The 6,482-nt window shown below is 36.8% G+C and overlaps 1 protein-coding gene across 2 annotated transcripts in view; it reads left to right on the top strand.

Moving 5' to 3' along the window:
- Window positions 1–6,482, top strand: part of ZPLD1 (zona pellucida-like domain containing 1) — a 47,143-nt gene that overhangs the window by 10,193 nt on the left and 30,468 nt on the right. The gene's annotated exons all lie outside the window — the stretch shown is intronic.

Here is a 6,482-nt window from a genome sequence, read left to right as displayed (position 1 = left end):
AAAAAAAAGAAAGAAACGAGCAACCTGAACTAGGAATTGAAACAAAAGAAAGGAGCAACCTAAGGCAGGAGCTGAAATCAATTCCTGGGACTACAGAGGCCTGAGCATACATGATTAAAGGGACAGTATTCAAAAAATGGAAATACTAATAAAGAATAATTGATGAAATGAGAAAAGAAAATACCGAAGCGATCAACGGTACAGATGAAGGAATTAATCTTGGAAAAGTAGTAGTTGTTTGTTTGATTTAAAAGAGAAGGAGAGATAAAGACAGAGTTGGAGAAGGTGAGAGATGCTAATTGTGTTCACTCCCTCACTGTAGTGGGAGGCTGTGACTCCCTGTCATCAGAGTCGCTGGAGGCCTGGGCAGGGTGGTCAAGCCTTGACCCTGTTATGGATGGATAAGAAGGCCATGTAATAGAAAGACTGCTCAGCAGAGATCTGACTGGTGTGGTAATTATATACTTGTAAAGGTTAATAAGACATGTTAAAGAGCCATGAAATGACTAAGACAGGAAAAAGAAGTATTTATCATATGGTGAAGTTTTAAAAATCATGTTAAAAAGTCTGTGTACAATGGCATCTACTGACCACCTGCATCAAAATCATATGGGTTAGTTGTTTAAAGTGGGGACTCAACCTGTTTCACCTCAAATAAGTGATGTTAGAATCTCTGAATGTGGTCTCGAGAATCTGTAGCTTAAACCCTGCAGATGAATCTAATGTACATTTATGGTGAAGAACAACTGATAGTGTATTCTATCATTTTCTTGAGTCAATTATTCCAATGAAAACACAATTATTTGTTGGGGAAATATAACTAAAAACACAATCTTCTCCCAACCTAGAAATACTCTCTGCCTGGGTAATAGAGACATAAAAACACTTCCATAATTAAATAAGCATTAAACCAGAATATGATGCACATGACAAGTAATCAGTAAGAGATTACAAAAACAGAAAGAAACCTTGCCATTTTATATAGCCAAGCAGAGACAATTCATTACATATGTTTTCAATATGGACAATAACTAGTCCTCAAGTAAGAGGACTTGACAGGACCATTTGTGATGCATATGAATCCTCTCTTTACCTGGTAAGTAGGGTGACCACCTGTGTTAGCTGATTTGTTTCATCCAGAGGAAAAATTAACTTCTCATATCTTTTTGACAGGAGGGAGTTTTGCAATTTGGAGCAAGGCTCACATCAAAATTAGGCTCCCTTCCCCAGCGCAGAAACTGGGACATAAGGCTACCATCTCCCTTGATGTTTACATTTCAAAGAGATGGCTCTCAGATCCTTGAGAAAGCCATTCCTGGGTCATAAAGCTTACAAGAATCCTATCTAGTTTTCAAAAGGATTAATACACACTTCAAAGAGAGGAGAAAGTACTTCTAATTATAAGTTTTCTAAAGTAAATGCTCTCAGAAAAAGGGAGGGAGAAGTCTCTTCCTTTATTTTCGATTATATTTGTGTTTTGTGTTTGTATTTTTTCTTACACATATTAGCACTTTAGGTATTATCTGGCTTAGGCAACAAACACCCAAACTTTCCAGACATATATTCATAAGCACATGCACCCATACACACACACACACACACACACACACACACACACACACAGAGTTACAATTTTAAAATTTGTATTTAAAAAACATTAAATTTGCATTTTAATAAAACAAATGTTAATAAAATCCAAATAATGCTGAAGTCCCAGGAGAGACTTTATATTTAGATGGGTATTATTTAACCCATTTTTTTGGAGGTTGTTTGCAAAAAGAAGATCAGAGTGAGCAAATAAAGCCTAAAGATTAATAGCTTACTGCCTTCTTAACTCTCAGTATCTCTTCCACATCACGATCACCCTTGATGTCATCAGGAGCTCCGCAAGCTGCTCAGAGCCTAAGCAATGGGATGGAATGAGAATGAGTCTGGCAAAGGAAAGGGGCTATCTAAATGCAAAGCAATGTTAATAATGATGAGAGTAATCATCTCACCCTATCTGACCTTTGCTGTTTCATGACATTAGAACTATTTTCTTTAATTTCCATGGCATTTATCCTGGGGCCAAGAGACACACCATGGTCTAATTCATTTAAATTTAAAGGAATGCCATTTAATTTTTAGAGGTAGTTAACTCTTGGTTATCCAAGCTTACAGCCAAAAGCAGACTCATGAACCACCAAAATTACAGTTGTGATGATTCTAGAATAAAACTCAACTACTTTATTTGGTTAACGTAAAACATACAGATGAATGCACTTGGCCTTTGTGACTGGTGTGTATTTTCTGAAGCCAGCCCTTTCTTTGGAAGTACATGAGGATTAGACTAAACTTTCTGGCCTCTAAAGAAATCTTCAATGATAAAGGCACATCCAAGTAGAAAAATGAGCTTATAGCACAAGAAACTTTATGGCTTGACACTGTCTTATGGTGAACTAAGTAGTCATGGGAAACTGAGTATGAGTCAGTGTTTCATAACATGTGATTTGATATTATGTTGTAAATAATACTAATAAGGAAACAAGCAATAAGTTCCATGTTTTGAGTACCAGGTACCTCACAGAATTCTTTCATTTCTTACAACAAACTTTCAAAATCTTTTTAAATCCTCCCTTTACAGTAGGAAAACTGAGGATATAAATTTGTTAAATATTGCAAATCTGCAAATTAATAGAGATATAAAACTGGATTCTTTCCATCAAACAATGATGTCTGAAAATGAAATCTGAATAGTAAGTTTTAAAAATGATGTATGTATGGAGATTCTCAACTGAAATTACCATGTTTAAGGATCTGAAAAGTCATATGTTAGGGGAATTTGCTTAGTCTTTTCAAGACCTGCTTGACTAAGGAAATCTTTTTATCGGTAATATTTTTAATATTTTAATATTCAATGAACACAAGTGTTCCACAGGAGGTAAAATTCAGAATCAATGATTTAATCAATAGAATTCATGAGTGAGTTCGGTAAAATGAACTGTCTAATTTTGTGTTAGGCTTTGCTTAACCATGGCATTGTTCTGTGCCCAAAGACAAAGTAAGAGAGGCCAGTGGAATAATTATCCCAGGGAATATATTCTGGTCCTCTGGGTAGAAAGGAAAGGCCAATTGCCCTTTATTCCTACTTACTGATAGTGCTTTGGTCTCCAAGTTGTCAAGAGGATGCCTGCTTTCCACTTTGCACCTGTGACTGCAATTACTACAACAGATGAGGCAGAAGAACAGATCCAGGCGGCTATTGCTGATCGCATTCTGGTTAATTTACAAAGATAAAGTACAGTGGAGAAGACAGCAATCTGCAAGTTCAATGAGTGATTCAAGGTCCATATTCTCCCATGTTTTAATAACAGCATTCTTTATTGCACGAATTTTCACATTTTCTGTTTTTATAAATAAAACCCATTTGCTTTTTTTTTTTCTGCCTGAAAAAAGATGACCAAACTTTTCTGGTTCCAAAGAATGTGGAGCAGCAAGTGTGATTATAAGTCTGCAAAGTTTGCCTCAGACTGCATATGAATTTCCTGCAGCACTGGAAACAACAGCTTGCATTTGCTAACGAGAAACAGATGTTGTGATGAAAAACTGAGGTGGCACAAAACCTGTTCAATAGACAGAGGAAACTTGAATTCCTAATCTACTTTAAGTTCTTCATCAGCTGTTGGTATTTCGTGTAGATGAAATATCAATACCCCTTTAGGACTTCTAGCTCTTTTAGCACCAAAACCTCAATCTTATATAAAAACTTGGTAAGAGCAAATCTTAACTTTCAAAAATGAGCTAAAACAACATATGTAGCATCTGTTCTCTAGGCAATTTGTAAGCCCATGTAGTACCAAATATCACCACTGTCATTTTAGAGATAAAAGCAGAACTGATATATAAATTATTATTATTATGGTCTACAAAGATGGTATAAATTAGTATTGGAATATTTATTGGAGCCAAGAATGTAAATTATTTTCAGGTGAGATTTTCTACCATGCCACGAAGCACTCTGCAGCATACAGAAAAGGTTCCTCCCACTGTATTGAACAGATTGCTGTTTATACTATCAGTTTTAAACCAATACTGCTTTTAAGTACATACATACCAGTGCATCAGTACTAATGTGATGATATTCACAGGAATCTCCGCATCTGAACTGTACAGAGCCTCCTGCCTGCTCACTGCGGACTAGCCACTCTACCCCTATCCTCTCCAGTTGCTTCCGATTCCCCAAGACAGCATGTCACACATGCTCAGGAAAGGTCCACTTAGGTTCTTTGGTCTGGACTCCTTGACCACAGTGCTACAGGCACCACCACTGCCAGAGATGCTTTTTATGGAAACACTGCCCCACTTGGCATAGCTGCCTTTTGATGTGGGCTGCTCTGCTTCCTCCGGGTATTAAACTGCTATGGTTTACAGAATGAGACAGAGATGGCGGTAAGAGAAGAGGCTGATCCTGTTCCCAGTTTTGTTTCACACACTGCCACTGCGGCACTAAAGAAGGCTTACTTAGACTCAGCCTCACAGAGCATTTTATGAGCCTTCTTTCATTGAGATTCAAAACCAGTCAGTTCTTCAGACGAGAAAGGGAGTCAGACGCAGTTCTAGCCCCTTCACGATTCTTATCACTCTCCCTCCTGTCCCTTTTACAACCAAACTTTTCTCTCTTGTAAGCATGTAAATCAGACAAATGGATATTTGGAAGGAGCCTTAAACTCGCCAGGTGAAATCCACCTATGAGTGATCTTCTGTCCAGTCAAAATACAAAGCTGTGACTTAGCACCTGAATTGACTGAAAAGTTGTAACATCAGGATCACCTGGAAGCTTGTAAGAAATGCAGAAACTCAGCCCCAACTCAGATCTACTGAATCAGAATCTATATTTTTATAAGATTCTTTGGTGGTTCATCTGCACAGTAAAGTATAAGAAGTGCTGGTTAGGACATGGTATCCGTGATGGTCTGCTATCTTTATGTTGTTACAAAACCACACAGTATTTACACTAGCCCCAGCTGGCCATCATGCACTTGCTTGCTATTAATAGTAATAGGTATCAACAAACCTATCACTGTTAAAAATTCAGTTTTTAATGAGGCAAGATAACTAGTCACCAAGGCTAATACACTTAAAGAGATAAAATACAAATAACTTGCAATAATCTATTAATTTTATATTATTTAATGAGTTGCCTTTTCTCAATTTGAAGTTAGACATTAAGGATTTTGATGTTCATTGAACACTCAGAAAACAGAGGCATCATCTCAGGCAGTTGGCAGAATACAGATAGATGAACAGTCAAGATGAACCCATATCAACTGTACACATATTTTGTTTGTAAATATTGGAACTTGATATTAAAGACTTAGACACCATTGAAATAAATGTATTTTAATCAATATTTGCTATTTGTGACACACTCTAGGAAAACCCAGAACTCTCTACTATTAGTTTATAATTTAATAGGAAAGTAAATATCCACTCTCAGATAGAATGTAAGTGAGACAGTAGACCCACAGTTAAAGTGAGATAGGATAGACCATGAGAGGATGGTTACACTCCATTGGGAAAATTACAGAAAGGCTCATCAAAGGTCAGCTTTGAAATTATTTTTCTGTTTTAAGTTTATTTCTCTTCTTATCTGAATACTCTCATTGGTAATTTCAGCTATCACTATTGTTTATTATTGATATACTGAGTATTTGGTGATTCTCAAATTTGTATTTCTTGTTTTCTGTCCCCAAATATTAGACTCATATTTTGAACTACCTACTGTACATTTCTGCTTGAATGTCACCTAAGTAACTCAGCCTTTCAAAAACTGAGCTTATCATCTTTCTCCCTGAATTTTTTTTATCTTAGGGCATAATCCACCCACTCACCAAAGCTAGAAACCTACACATCAGTGACATCCCTTTTTCTTCATTCAATCTTCCCATCACTTCCTTATAGAATCTAACCAGATGGAACTATTTTATTTCTTCCTAACAATCCCTTTCAAACACCACTTTGCTACCAAGACAAGGTTGTTTATAATGTTGTTTACAAATCTCTAGTGTATCAATATCAGGCTGTATTGTAATTGTTTACTTTTCCTCTGTCTTCTTTATTCAGTAAGCTCCTTGAAGAAATGGGGTCGTTTGTTAATGTTGTTTTCTCAAAGTCTAGCACAGAGAGTGGCACATGATATGTACACAATAAATCCTTTCCTGAAACACGTTGCTGATAAGAAGTGGCATGTAGTTTAGATCTTGAAAATAAATAAAACCAATTGCCTCTAGACTAGTGGAAAATTGATGGCACTGATTTTTCATGTTTGATTCTTGTGCATCCCATCTTTTTTTTTTTTTTTTTTTTCTTTTTGAGGCAGAGTCTAGCTCTGTCACCAGGCTGGAGTGCAGTGGCACGATCTTGGCTCACTGTAACCTCCACCTCCTGGGTTCAAGCCATTCTTGTGCCTCAGCCTCCCAAGTAGCTGAGATTACAGGCATGCA

This window comes from Mandrillus leucophaeus, unplaced genomic scaffold, assembly GCF_000951045.1.
Source record: "Mandrillus leucophaeus isolate KB7577 unplaced genomic scaffold, Mleu.le_1.0 Scaffold382, whole genome shotgun sequence".
Taxonomy (NCBI): domain Eukaryota; kingdom Metazoa; phylum Chordata; class Mammalia; order Primates; family Cercopithecidae; genus Mandrillus; species Mandrillus leucophaeus.
Note: the sequence above shows the minus strand (reverse complement) of the source record. Positions and strands in the feature narration are given on the sequence as shown.